Source organism: Pleurodeles waltl, chromosome 4_2 (genome assembly GCF_031143425.1).
Source record: "Pleurodeles waltl isolate 20211129_DDA chromosome 4_2, aPleWal1.hap1.20221129, whole genome shotgun sequence".
NCBI classification, from domain to species: Eukaryota; Metazoa; Chordata; class Amphibia; order Caudata; family Salamandridae; genus Pleurodeles; species Pleurodeles waltl.
Window position 1 is genome coordinate 920,341,978 of NC_090443.1, and position 15,887 is coordinate 920,357,864.

Here is a 15,887-nt window from a genome sequence, read left to right on the forward strand (position 1 = left end):
CACGTTGAGCTCAGCCATGATACTGGACCTGATAGCTGAGCTACAACCCATACTGCAGCGCACAACACACAGGACTAATAGCATACCCACCCAAGTGCAGGTATTATGCTCCCTGCACCTACTTGCCTCAGGGAGCTATCAAGGGGTCATAGCAGAGCTGGAGGGGTATCACAGAGTGCCCTCTCTAGATTTTTCAATGCATTTCTAAATGCCATGCTGAGTAGGATACACTAGTACATCAGATTCCCCAACACTCCACAGGATATACAGCAGACAAAAATTGATTTCTACCATATAGCACAGTTCCCCCACGTCCTAGGTGCCATTGATGGGACACATGTTGCAATCTGTTCACCATCAGCCACAGAGTATGTGTACCGCAACCGTAAATACCAACATTCAATGAATATACAGGTGATATGCAATGCCTCCTGTATCACAACTGATCTCGTGGCCAGGTACCCAGGGAGCACACATGATTTGTACATCTTTCGCCATAGCGGGATTCACACAAGACTGCTAGCTGGGGAATTTGGTGAAGGATATCTACTAGGTATTTTCCCTCTGCACACTGGTGCATTGATGGTAGTTTGACGTCAGATGGCTCAGCTACTCATTATACCCTCTGTTCCTTCCAGGAGACAGTGCCTACACAGTGTGCACCTACATGATGATGACGCCCTACCTAAATCCTGCAACACCAGCAGAGCGGAGATACAATTCAGCACACAGGGCAACCCGCAATGTGGTGGAGCGCACCTTTGGCCTGCTGAAGAGTCGCTTCAGATGCATCCACAAAAGTGGAGGGGCACTACAGTACAGCCCGGACACGACCTGTAGAATAGTGGCGACATGTGCGATCCTGCACAATATAGCTACCACCAGGGGCATACCTGTGGAAATATCGGAGCCAGACTCAGATGAGGATGATGATCCCATACCACCCCTACAGCCAGCAGACAGGACCAGTGCAGCAGAGGGCAGGCAAAGGCGTGCTGACATCACGCACAACCATTTCAGATGTAAGTTATGACAACACAACCTCACTGACATGTATTTTGGTAGTTAGCACCTTTATTACCTTGACTTCAGGTTACATACGTGTCACTAGGACAAAGCATTACACATGAGTCACACATGAGTCAGTAACAGTGTCGCATTATTGTCATCATAGTTTACTGTAATTCTACATGTGAAATTAGTCCCCTGTGGCCATCAATGTCACTTTTTATGACCACGCATTCCACTTGAGTGGGCAGTGGCCCCGCCGGCACCTCTTGTGTCAGGCTCACAGGCAGTACTGTGCCTGGCACTGCGTCGCCTAGGATCCATCATGGGCACTGCAAGGCTGCTGAGGCTAGATGACTCCTCAGAATCCCCAACTCCCAGTTCACTGGGTGTAGCACTGCGATTTGCCAGCATAGTATCCAGAACGTTGGTAATCTGGACCAATCCCTGGGCAACATCCCGACTGCTATGAGCTGCCTCCACCTGTGCGGCCACAGCACGCCGTGATATGAGGGCAGTAGATGTAGCTAGGCGATTTACTGATCTACAAAAGCCACTCAACATCCCCATGAATCGCCTTTCATGCCTGCGGTGGCTAACTCGCTCATGCCTGATCTAAGTACAGAGTTCCTTTACTGCATTGGTCAGTTCCCTGGTGTTCTCCGCAGCTGTTAGCTGTCCCTCATGCAGCTTGCAGATGTTTGTATTCAGACACTCTAACTGCTTGTGCAGCCCCCCCCCCCATATTGGCATTGTGTGCCTGCATCTGCCTGTGCATTGCCCTCATGTTTTTGTTTTGCAGGCGCTGCACTTTGCGCATTGATGCTTCCAGGCCACCGAAGAATGATGGGCCCTCACCTACTTCTGTGTGCTGTGTGTCTGCATCGTGAGGCCTTCTGCGGGGAGTTGAGTGATGCTGGGGCAGGGACTGCTGCCTTCCGGTGGATCTGGCTTCTGGGGATGGAGTGTGGCCTTCATCTCGCATGTCATCGGAGTCCAGGCTCAAATCGGGGAGAGGTAACACCCTTGCCCTGCATCTGCTTGGCACGATACTCAATGACTCGCTGGTGTTGGAGTCAGATGGAGGCTGTGTTTCTGCATCCCCCACAATGGCACATTCTGCTGCTGCTGGGCCTGGGCCATCTGCAACGACAATGTGCAGCATGTCATTTATATATGTATCACCAAATGTTGCACAATGGTAATAAATGTACACTTACATCGTATCACTATGTAGTGGGTGTTGTGTTCTTCTGGGTGTCGCTCTACTTAATTGCATTCTATGTGCTAATTTCAGCTCTGGGTTGTGGACTACCACTCCCATAAGGCATTGTTGTGCCGCATCTAAGATGTGGAATGGGCTACTTATCACAATGGTTTGCACTATTTGCTATTTCCTAAGAGGCATTTATACATACACATATGGGGTTGCATATCATTTTTGGACTTACCTTTACTGGTGCTGGGTGTGCCGGACATGTCAATGTCAGTGACCCCACTGACAGCTTCTGGAAGCAGTGTTGACTCCACCAGGTCTTCCATGGGGATGGAGGGTGTCTGGGTGGATGGTCCGCCTCCTGTGCTCCTTGCCTCCTTTAGCCTGCTGGCCACCCTCTCCTTGGCATGGGAACACAGGTCGTACCACCTCTTTCTTATCTCCTCCAATGAGCGCTGAGCAACCCCCACTGCGCAGATTTTGGTCTGGATGTCAGCCCAGAGTTTTCGCTTCTCACTCTCAGGGACCTGGAGTGAGCTCTTCCCAAATAGCCGGTCATGGCTCCTCACCACCTCCTCAGTGAGCACCTCCAATTCTTGCTCACTGAACTTCAGCTTCCTCTTCCTCTCTCCCTTCCCCTTCCCATTAGCAGCATTGGCCATGTTGATGTCAGGTCCTGGCTTGCTCACAAACTTGCTGCTCCTGTGGGTGTGGTACCTGCAAACAGCCTGGGCTGATTCACTTCCTGCTTGTGATGTCATCAGGCTGTGCCAGGTGTCCATTTTCGCAATTTGTGATTTTCAAATACTGAATCGCAAATAATTTTGCGATTCGGTATTTGGACCTCGCAATTTGCTTTAGCGAATTTTAAGAAATCGCTATTTCCGAATCGCAATTTTGTTACATTGCATTTTGCGACTCAGAAATAGCGATTTCTTAAAAATCGCTATTTGCGATTCGCTAAGGTTTTTTTTCATACATCTGGCCCATGGTTCCGGGGATGAAAGCTCTGCCTTAATGATGAGATCATCCCTACGGACTTTATTTGTCTTGTATACTCCATTTTTAACAAATAGGAGGGGTAGCCTGTAGCTATAAACCTCAGTGTTATGGGTTCATTGGCAGACTCATAGGCCTGTTCATACTACAATTCCTTTTTATTCTCACTAGTGTCTCATAAGGGGATGTTCCATTTTACACGTTCTGGATGATGACGCATGTAAAACACTATTTCCTTCCATAGATTTTCTATATAATGAAGCCAGTAAATGACCACATTTATCCCAGTGTTCCATATTAAGTGGTATATTTACAAGCCCCTAGTGCCACCTTGCATCACCCTAACATCATTTTCTTTACGCTAACGTGGCGTTAAAAAGGCCTTTCTCACATGCCGTGTTTACAGGATAGCACAATGCTTGCTTTGCCCCACTTTGTAAACCCTTGCGCCACATTACGCCTGCGCCAGGCATAACATACGAAAGGGGGGGTTCCAACGCAGGGAGGCCTGGAAAAATGGCACAGTGTAATTTACAACATTTCACTGCGTCAGTTTTTCTGTCATTTTTGATGCACCCATTTTACTCAATGAGCCTCCCTGTGCTTTGCTGCACTAGCATAAACTTTTTTGATGCTAGTGCACAATAGTGTAAAATAATGTGATGCTATTGCCCTAACAATATCCGTGATGCACCATATAGTAAATACGGAGCAAGCATAGTGTTGTTAGGTGGGCAGGGGTGATACAAGAAAAGTGGTGCATGGGACAGATGAACCACTTTCTTGTAAATATACCCCTAATTTTTATGTATTGATGATTGTCATTAAGTATAAGTAGAAAATCCGTGCCTCGCCCCTCTCTCACTCTTTTATATATTGCAAAAATTAATATGCTTTTTCTTTAGACTTCTTTAAGAAGGTGTACACAAACACTACTGAACGGAATTGCACCAAATTGGCAGGAATCAAGATCTAGCTCCACAGAATGTACCTTTTGTGATTTGGTCTAAATCTGTCCAGTAGTTGTTGAGAAATGAAGGTTAAAAAATAATTGTATATTTCGAAAGTTGGGTCCACAAGAGGCTCTCTAGTCTCTCGTGAGAGTGTCTATATAAAAATACGGCATTCTGATTGGCCGTCAGCAACATTGGAAAGTGTTGCTGGCAGCCATTACAGGACTCTGGAACTTAGGGCCTGATTATGATCTTGGTGGTAAATCTCCCGCCTTCGATTTTGCATTGGATTTCCCATCCACCACCATGTTGGTCTATCCATTCAATGTAGATATTAGCGTTCCCATAGCCAGAAGACCACTGAGGAACCATGTCACTGCCATGAATCTTCACCCATGTCAACAGTGCCATAGGCAAAAGTGGCTGGTGGTGGGGCTCCAGCCACTTTTACGGCCGAGCCAATCACGATCAGCAAACAATTATGAATAATTAAAAATGATTGCCACGGCAAATGTTTTCAAAATAAAAGATATTTTAATCAAACAATTTCATATTTTTGAATGAGGTGACTCCTGGGCTGCAGGCCCGAACTTGCCTCCTAATTTCACTTTCAGGTACAACATATTCAGGAAGGAAGTGGCATCTAATGAGCAGAGGGCAGGCATCTTGATCGTTCTGGGGGGTCTTTGGATTTGGGAGTGGTGTGATTGGTTTTTGAAGGGTTGGGTTTCGATTTCGGAGGGGCGGCTTTGGATTTGGGAGGGGTGGGGCACCTTTGGATTTGGGAGGGGTGGGTTGGGGTGTGAGAGGTGTGATAATATGTTTGGGAGGGGTGTTGGGGGATGCGGAAAAGGTCAGCGTAATGGCAAATAAAAGGTCTTCTTTAGGAAAACGGGTAGGATGGTTGGCAGGGATTTGGGGGGTAGAGGGAGTGGCATTGGGTGATGTTTCTGTGTCTGTTGATGGGGCAGTTGCTGGTGGGTCTGGTGTATGCAGTGTGAGTTTTGGTTTGTGCTTCTTTCTGGGTGTCTGGGTGAGTGTGTGCATTTGTGTACAGTGTGCCTAATGTTTGTGTGTGTGTGTGGATGGGTATGCTGCACAGGTGCTCTATGTGGTTATGGTACTTGTGAATGTGCTGGTCCATGTTTGTGTTGTGGCGGTTGTGCATGTTAGTGTGGTGTCTGCAGGTGTGGTGGTGGTGGTTGTGCATTTTTATGTAGCGTGGGTATGGTGTCTGTGGGTGTAGTGGTGGTGGCTGTGAATGTGGGTGTGGTGTCTGCAGGTGTTGTGGTGGTTGCTGTACTTGTGGGTGTGGTGGTGGGTGTGGTGTCTGTGGGTATGCCTGTGATAGTGGGGCTGGTGATGGGTGTGGTGTCTCTATGTTTGTGTATGTCTGTGTTTTTTGTTCTGTCTTCATTTATGTGTGGATGTTCTGTTTGTATGTGTTTGAGTGAGTGTGTGTAAAGGAGTGTGTGTGCTTTGGATAGGGCTGAGAATAGAAATGTGTGATGGAGAAGGGGTGGGAGTTGGGGCACAAGGTTGGAATGGGTGGGAGGCTGTGGTCAGTGAGGAGGCCAAGCCTTAGAATGGCCTCTGTAGGCCAGACATGACACTGTGAATGCCACCCAGGTAAGCTCACATTTGTATAATCCAAAGTTTTCCAGATTTCACCTGCTTCAAGTCTATCAAACTTTGATTCCTTATTCTCATTATCTGATGTATGTAGGGAACATTTTCAGAAACCAATTGCTTATATTTTTGTCATCCCCCATTATATCTCCCATCATGACCTTGACTCTCATATCCTTTTGGAGTTCTCTGCAGTAACTGTATGACACCTCTTAATGAGTGGCCATTGTTGTTTAGAACAGTGAACTGAAGTCATTTTTACATTTACAAAATGAGTCATGTTTTGGTCCTGATATTGATTTTTCCAGATTGGGTACTCCAACATATATGGGCTGGAACCTACCATATCTACAAGTCCCTTTAAGTATTCCATTTTTCACCATCATTGATACATCATCTGATACATCATGTGTACACACCAAAGGATACTGAAAATTGTTTAAAGGTCTGTGGCACTCTGTCAACAATGTGCACACATTCCTGTCTGTGCTGTACCAAAAAGTGTATGCCTATCATGCTCATATATCACTAAACAGACTGGCTCGCATGAGCATTAGTGAAGGAGTAATACATAATGCAAATGTGTCACTTTTTAAATGAATAAAGTATTACTTTTGTTCAAAAGCAGATCTGGGTTATTTTTGGACTCATAAATATAGCTATTATCCTGATGTCACTAGTCACTTTGATTCACATACTTACTGTTGTTTGTTTATTGAATCAACATAACAATGTGGCTTTTGGAACATCCACTGTATTATGCTAGCATGTAATGCTATGTCACCTGTCACAGGGATAACATAACACATTTCTCAATAGGGAAGGAGCATCACACCTCACACAATCAAGACCAATGTCCGGTCTGGTACCACTGTCCCTCATACCATCCATGTAACATATGTATATGTGTTGCTTAGGCAGGCATGTGTCTGCTCATACTAGTAACTCAGCAGGGAACACAAATCAGGTGGTATCTTTTAGCAAAATGTAACCTACAAAACACATAGGCCCTCATTCTGACCTTGGCGGGCGGCAGAGGCCGCCCGCCAAAGTCCCGCCGTCAGGTTACCGTTCCGCGGTCGAAAGACCGCGGCGGTAATTCTGACTTTCCCGCTGGGCTGGCGGGCGGTCGCCTTCAGACCGCCCACCAGCCCAGCGGGAAAGAGGCTTCCACGATGAAGCCGGCTCGGAATCGAGCCGGCGGAGTGGAAGCTGTGCGACGGGTGCAGTTGCACCCGTCGCGTATTTCACTGTCTGCGCAGCAGACTGTGAAATACATGTAGGGGCCCTCTTACGGGGGCCCCTGCAATGCCTATGCCAGTGGCATGGGCACTGCAGGGGCCCCCAGGGGCCCCGCGACCCCCCCTACCGCCATCCGGATCCCGGCGGTCAGACCGCCGGGATCTGGATGGCGGTAGGGGGGGTCGGAATCCCCGCGGCGGTGCAGCAAGCTGCGCCGCCGTGGAGGATTCAATGGGGCGGCGGTACACTGGCGGGAGCCCGCCAGTGGTGCCGGTCCGACCGCGGCTTTACCGCCGCGGTCGGAATCCCCATTGGAGCACCGCCGGCCTGTCGGCGGTGCTCCCGCGGTCCTCCGCCCTGGCGGTCTTTGACCGCCAGGGTCAGAATGAGGGCCATAATCCTAGGCATTGGACAAAAATTGCAAATTCAAGACTTACCCTCTGCGTTGGACAGATGTCACCCTTAATGTTGCTTTCAAAATTAGTTGCTGTATCAAAACATGATCTAATAAACATGTTGATCTCACTAGTACTTACCCCCTTGATGCTGCTGTTGGGCTCTCAACTGCCCACCAAGGTCCAGATAGGCCATCAAAAGTATGCAGGTGATTTGGGAGGTCAGGTTGCAACTTCCTACATTGGGAGGACAGGCCAAGCTGGACTTCAGATGACTGTCTGATTCAGCATTATAGGTCCTCCCACCTCTTGCAACAATGGATGCTGCACCGCCGATGGACCCCCAGGTTCTGCCCTTCTTGACAATGGCCTTCCATATCCCCTTTTTCTGATGGGCGTTGACCTGTATGGATGAAAAACTACAAAGAGAAAAGGTTTTGTAAGGTTTTGTTTGTCTGTATTGCTGTGACACACTTTTGTCACATCACTCACAAGCATTTCTAACAGGTCAGTACAGATAATTTAAATATATTCAAGTCTTCCTAGGAAATACAAATTAGTAGTGACCTGTTGAGTACCCTCAACAGTTGCAATTTCCTTATGTTACCAATCAAGCCCACAAACATCATCTAGGCCAGAGCCTTCCTGTATTGAGAGCCACTCCTGACCAGTAAAAAACATTGTGAGCTACTAAAGACTAAATAACTTGCACAATATTAGCACACAACCACATGCGCAACTAATCTGGCCTATTGCAACCCATTTTTAGGATCAAATCAAATAGTTTTAGACACATATATTAAGGCCAATTTGTAATGTCTGTGTCAGTGAGATCATTGTTTTAGGTGATATATAAACAAGTGGGTGCAGTCATGGCACATACTTGTCTGGGTGATTGAGAGCCTGTGTCCTTAATACTTGCAGCACACGATATACCTTTCCCCCTGTGTGACACCATTACATGGCTAAAACATACAGACACTCAACATTCTGAAAACAGGATGTAGTTTGAATTGAAATCATAAAAATCAAACTACTCTGTTACCTGAAAGTTTCTTCCTGTACTATACATCAATCTCATGTCAACATTTGTCTGTTTTTTCCACTCATACTACTGTAATAGAGTCTACTGGCCACTGGCAGGAAGGGGAATGTGGGTAGTCAAATGAAATCTGAATGTGTGGTTAAAATGAACTGAAAAGTCAGCTCATTTTTTCAGATTAATTTCCATTTTAATTTAAAGACACTTTAATCATTGACAAACATTGGTATGTGCCTGTTCACTACACTCAAATCACTTCACTCATGTACAAAAGTGGACTAACTATCTTGTGTGTGAAGAAGAAAAAGGTTAATTAGAGAAATATTTCTCATGCAAACATGTACACCTTCCTCTAGGTTTCTATAAAGCTGGATATATAGGGACAGGACCTCCGTGGTGAGGAGTCCCAACTCCTATGTGGAGAAGACATGGGCCCTGTTACCTGTACTACCCAGCATCCTAGTTTCCAGGGGTCGGTAACAGCAGCAAAAGTTGAGGAGGTTTAGTTGGCTGCAGTGTTAGGAGGTAATTGAGCGCTGTGTACATGTATACAATGTACGAACTCGTCAATGAAGACGGACACATCCATTGGCTTTCTCATCATGCTGTCACACATGTTAGCCTATGGCAGTGTCAGTCATGGAATATTACTTTACTACTCATGGTAATACTTCATTTTGTGGCCACTGGATATTTTCAATTCACTTTGGCAGTATCTGGGGGCATGTCACAGCCAACTGTCAGTGGTGTGCTACACAAAGACCTTGCTCCAATGAAGAGACACTTCAACAGCTTCATCCAATTTCCAAGACATTAGGATTTGGCCAATGTGAAGGTAGATTTTTATGATTTTGGTTGGCCTTCCACATGTAGTTGGAGAAACTGATGGCACACATATTGCCTTGGTGCCACCACATACCAGGAAATAGGTCTACCACAATCAGAAGAACTTCCATTCCATCAATGTGCAAGTTGTCTGCTTACCGGATTTGTACATCTCAAGTGTGTGTGTGCCCACTTTCCAGGGTCAATACATGATTCCTTTGTACTACAGAACAGCACCAAAGCCCTGCAAATGTCACAACTTGGAACTGAGGGGGCCTGGCCTCTTGGTAAGTACAATATGACTTGAGGATTGTTTGCTTTAATCCTAGTTTAGGACTGTGTAATGGCTTGATATGATTTTAGTCTATCAATTTATCGCTCCCACGCAGGAGACTCTGGGTATCCTAACCAACCATGACTGTTAACAGCACTGAGGAATCCAAAAACACCAGGGGGTCCATGTCAATGAGGCCCATGGAAGAACACGGAGGCCAGTAGTGCAGGCTTTTGGGCTCCTGAGGGCCAGATTTTGGTGTCTGGACAAGACTGGTGGATCCCTCCTCTACTCACCAGATGAGGTGTGCCAAATCACGGTTGGCTGCTGCATGCTGCACAAGATCACCCTGCAACAGAACATCTTAATCATTGCAGAGGATAGAGACCGTGAATAATTTATGGGTGAGGATGTTGAAATGCTAAATGAAGGTGACAGTGGTGAAGAAGAAGGAGTTGATCTATGTCAAGATGTCATTGACCACTTCTTCACTTGAATGTAACTGCACCTTTACATATTGTAACATCCAATGTCATAACAACTTGTGACATACTGAACATATCGGTATGTGATGATAGTTTAGTAGGAATAGTCAGTTCAGGAAAGCCGAAGTGTTAGACGTTGAGCCTATAGTTGGCAGCAGTATGCACCCTGTCCAAGTAGGGATCACAATGCTAGTCAGGATAAGTCAATACACCACCTAAATTATCTTGTACTCACCCTCCGGTAGCTTGGCACAGAGCAGGCAGGCAGGCAATGTGCAAATTATTTGTGCAATACCTCATACAGTAACACAGTGAACACATCACAATAAGTACTTTACACCTGTTTAGGAAAATAGATAATATTTGCCTGAATAAAATAAGACTAAAATGACGAAAATCCAATATGCACAAGTCAAGATATTACTTTTTAAAGGTTCAGATGAGTCTCAATCCTTAAGAATTGGTGGTTGCATCCTTTTAACACACAGTACCTGGGATGTGTCAAAAATAATGATGCAGAGTAGCCGCTGAGGAGAAGATGCATAGAAAATTAAAGTGATGCATAATTTTTTCTGGTATGGCAAAGGTGATGTGTCATTTCTTTCCATGCTGCAAGGCGATGAGTCGGTTTCCGGGAGTGCAGCCTTGGTTCCTCACTGCGATGCAGGGATATTTTGATGCCCAGGGACAATGCGTGGAAAATCCAGAACATGCTGAGGAGAGGCAACAGGTGAATTGATCCAGCAGGTGATGTGGTGATTTTTCAGCCGCTAGACAGGCACTGCATCGCTCCAGCAGACATTGGGTTGAACTTTGCAGGTATTGAGTTGATTTTCTTCTCTTTGGTGAAGTTTTTGCTAGCCCTGTAACCTCAGAACAGGAGGCAAGCTCAATCCAAGCCCTTGGAGAGCACTTGAGGAGGAAGGCAGAGTCCTTCCAGCAGAATCAGGGGTCAGTAGGCAGCAGGGCACCAAGCAGGCCAACAGTCCTTCCAGAAAAGCAGTCCAGATGAGTCCTTTGGGCAGTCAGCCAGTCCCTCTGACAGAGTCCAGTTGTAGGTCCAAAAGTATCTGATTTCGTGGGGTCACAGATTCAGTATATCTACCCTAATGTGCCTTTCAAGTGGAGGAAACTTCAAAGAGTGGTTTTGAAGTGCACAAGTGCCCCTTTCAACTCACCCCTGTCTGCCAGGAGCCCTGCAGGGGGTTATCAGTCCTTTGTGTGTGTGCACCCCTCCACCCTTCCAGCCCAAGGAAACCCATCTGTATGCAGATGAATGCAGATGCAGCTGAGTGTCCTGTGTTTATGGCTGTCTGAGTGGAATGCACAAGGGGAGCTGTCAACCAGCGCAGACCAGATGTGGTTTGGAAACAGGCTGTAAGGCACAGATTGCAGTAAGTGCAGAGAAATGCTTACTTTCTAAAAGTGACATTTCAGAAATAGTAATGTAGAATCCAACTTCAACAGTATGCAAGATTTCTCACTACCATTCCAACCATATGAAGCATGAAAAGTCTATTCCTCTCAGATCAGAAATTGCCAAATAAAAGCATATGAGGGAATTTCTAATGCTGGCCTATGAGAGGAACAGGCTTCACAGTAGTAGAAAACGACTTTTGGAGTTTTTCACTACCAGGACATGTAAAACTTATAAAACATGTCCTACCTTTTACTTTCATAGCATCCTGCCCTTTGGTTTACCTAGGGACTACCTTAGGGGTTACTTAGATGTAAGAAAATTATAATGTAAGGCTTAGCAAGTAGTTTTAAATGCCATGTCAAGGTGGTAGTGAAACTGCAAACACATGCCTGGCAATGGCAGAACTGAGACATGGTTAAGGGGCTACTTATGTGGGTGGCACAATCAGTTCTGCAGGCCCACTAGTAGCATTTAATTTAAAGGCCCTGTGCACATCTAGTGCACTTTACTAGGGACTTATAGGTAAATTAAATGTGCCAATGTTGCCATGTTTAGGGGAGAGAGCAAAAACACGTTATCACTGGTCAGAAGTAGTAAAGTGTGCAGAGTCCTACAACTAGCAAAAATGAGGTCAGAAACATGGAGGGAGACAGGCAAAAGGTTGGAGGAAGACCACCCTGAGGCTGTTAGATCTAACACCAAGGCAAAGATGTTTGTAGATCAAAGTTTCCCTACATTGACTGTGTTTATTGACATAGATTATCTTTGCTTGTGCTAAATATATGTGCCCTCCTATCTAATCATTTGAGTCAAAATTACGTGAAATCATTACTTTTCACTTGTTTATATGTTGCTGTTGGAAAGTGCAAAGGGAACATGAGTTGCTCCTGGGAGAGACACCCACTTTGGATGTACATATATTATACAAAGATAACTTGTACTGTGATTGAATGGAAGTTCTTGAGATTATATCAGACCTGTTTTCTGTTGAATGTTGCCACAGAGGCAGTATGTGCTGCTTAACTTGTTCCCACCGCATATATATGCCAAGCCATAGCATACTGACCACCCTTCACATTGGCTAAATCTTAAATTTGTGTTCAATGTTTGAAGCTGTTGATGTGTCTCCTCATAGATAATATAACTGTTTGTAGTACACCATTGAATGGTGGTTGTGACATTCTACCAGATACTGCCACAGTGTGCTGAAATGGTCATGTGGCCTCAAATTTCGTTACTGCCATGATGTAGACTATTGGTGTTATTGATGTAGGATTCCTATTGTGAGGGCAGGATGTATGTCTCTAACTAAGGCCATGAATCAACAACAGTTTGCCTATTCCCTTTCTTACATGGTGTCAAGGTTGTGGAGTGTCAACCTCTAAATGGCACAGACCCTTTGGGTTATGCCGGTTTGTGAAAATCATCTTTGATTTTTGTCAAAGACGTGTTACCTATAAATGTATGACACCATTGCATTTTGATTTCATTGTTTCTTTCTCCATATTTTCTTAAAATGGGAAACACATAACCAAATTGGTATCTATTATTTGTTTTTGAATCATTGCTTGACAGGTTTAAAATATGATGGCGTATGGAAGACATAGAAAAGGAGTTACCACAGATATAATAGTACACCAGTCCTAGACTTTGTGTTATGTGCTTTTATTTTGAAAAACAAATAAGTGAAGGCAATATCTTTGAAACCAGAATGAATAAGAACAAGAATAAAAAACTCAATTCCATCATGGTGGATGAAACTATATTTGTTGAGCACAAATTGTTTGAAGTCCAATCTACAAAATTCAACTCTCCTCAAAAAAGGTAAATGTGTCCATAACATAGGTGGTCATTCTGACCCTGGCGGTCTTTGACCGCCAGGGCGGAGGACCGCGGGAGCACCGCCGACAGGCCGGCGGTGCTCCAATGGGGATTCCGACCGCGGCGGTAAAGCCGCGGTCGGACCGGCACCACTGGCGGGGTCCCGCCAGTGTACCGCGGCCCCATTGAATCCTCCGCGGCGGCGCAGCTTGCTGCACCGCCGCGGGGATTCCGACCCCCCCTACCGCCATCCAGATCCCGGCGGTCGGACCGCCGAGATCCGGATGGCGGTAGGGGGGGTCGCGGGGCCCCTGGGGGCCCCTGCAGTGCCCATGCCACTGGCATGGGCATTGCAGGGGCCCCCGTAAGAGGGCCCCTACATGTATTTCACTGTCTGCTGCGCAGACAGTGAAATACGCGACGGGTGCAACTGCACCCGTCGCACAGCTTCCACTCCGCCGGCTCGATTCCGAGCCGGCTTCATCGTGGAAGCCTCTTTCCCGCTGGGCTGGCTGGCGGTCTGAAGGCGACCGCCCGCCAGCCCAGCGGGAAAGTCAGAATTACCGTCGGGACTTTGGCGGGCGGCCTCCGCCGCCCGCCAAGGTCAGAATGAGGGCCATAGTCCACAGAGTGAATGATAGGCACACACTGTAGACAATGAGGTTTGTCGTCTCTTGAAGGTGGTGGTGGATGTCTTTTCATCCTCTCCTGGTGGTCTGGATGAACACCCCCTCCTGCAAGGGGGTGGGGTACAGGTGCAGGGACTGGAGTGGGAGGAGCAATCTCCTGTTGTGGCAGGTCTTCCCTGTCTGTGGCAGAGGTAAGTGCATTTTTTCCTGATGTGGAAACACCACAGACAGGGGCTGATGGTACAGGAAAAACCCTCAACATATGATTATAGATGTCAAACATGACCCCAGTCAAGGAACACAAATTGAAGTTGTGTTCCTACATCTCAACATTGTGCCTCCCCTGCACCTGCTTAATGTCCTGGATCTCTGTTAGGACCTGGTCCATCACGTTTTGGTAATGTTGTAGTGCTTCCAAGACTTGATCATTGGTGGTATGGGTGTCAATGATGCAAGTGGCCTCACTTTGCTGGCCCACAGACTCCCTCCCATGACTACTACCCCCACTACCCTATGCCCTTGAGGCAGTGTGGTCCATCCCAGGGTGTCCTGGCACAACTTCACTGTTGGTTGTGATTGCTCAACAGTAGCCAGGACTGAGGGACACAGGATGGGTGTTATATTCCTTTGAACACAGGAAGTGGAGGTATCCTGATGCTGAGGTGCTGTAGCAGATGGGGTGGGAGGTGTAGGAGTAGACAGCATGTAACTCACCAGAGCCCTCTGCTCAGACAGACCAGAAGGACCAGGCATCTCCACATCCTCCGGACTTGCAGCTGTGGAGTGGAGGTGTCTTTTGTTGCAGACGGTGGAACACTGGCCATGGGTGTTCGACCTAAAATGAACTACATACAAAATGAAATTAAAAGTCTGTATTGTACCTCAAACGAGTCTTCAGCTACAAATGAAGCAACCTAAAAAAAAGAAAAATATGATTAATTAGATGATTAGGCCGTTGTGTGATTTTTAACTTTGTACACATGCAGGTTAATTTACACAGACACAAACGTCATTAACAATGATGGCAAGATGTCCTGAAACTTAAAATGTTATTTAGAAAGTATACATTGCGTGTATCAGACATGGTACTCAACACAGTAGAGAGGGGATTTGAGAGCTGAGCCATTTCAGGGCCTAGCAGCCTCAATAACAAACTATTATACAACTTATTAGCATTACTGGCATTGGTCATCATATGAACAGTGCAAAGTAAATTGTGTATCAATACTACTTATATTCAACATGCCACAGAACATAATCGGAAACCTTTGAATTCAACAAAGTATGATTTATGCAAGCAAGTAGATCAATTCAATGGAGTAAGAATGTGACAACATACTAGATCAACACAGCAGATGACATTTCCACGCATACCATGAAATGGTGAATTTCAAATACATAAAACTTTGATGTTTGTGCATATACGGAAGAAAAGGGTGTTTGAGCAACATCACATTGCACTATTGTTTTCCAAGAACAGGGAATCATGGTAGTTGTAGTCATTTGTTAATACAATTGCACATAATTTTTGAAAAGTGGGTCAGACATACCTATTTAAATTACTACAGTGAAAATGAACACACTTTTACAATATATACGCACATGTGTGTATAATGTGAATAGATGAAAATACCACTTACAAGCACCATACCTTCATGTGCAAATAGATGATTTTGGAACCTTCTTTTTGGAGTACAACAACATACATTGAGATAAAGCAAGGGACTAGGCAAATGCAAAGGGATAATCCATGCAGAACAACACACAATCTGATAAAAAATATTGCTTATTGTTAAAAAGAGAGATACAACATGATGCTAGTAATTTGGGTGAAAAAAGCTGTTTCAGAGACTCAAGATTAGATACATATGTTTTGATAAGGGTCTTAAACATGCTGAACAGCTAACTTAAGTGAAAGGAAATCATTTGTGATTAGTGAGACATTACTT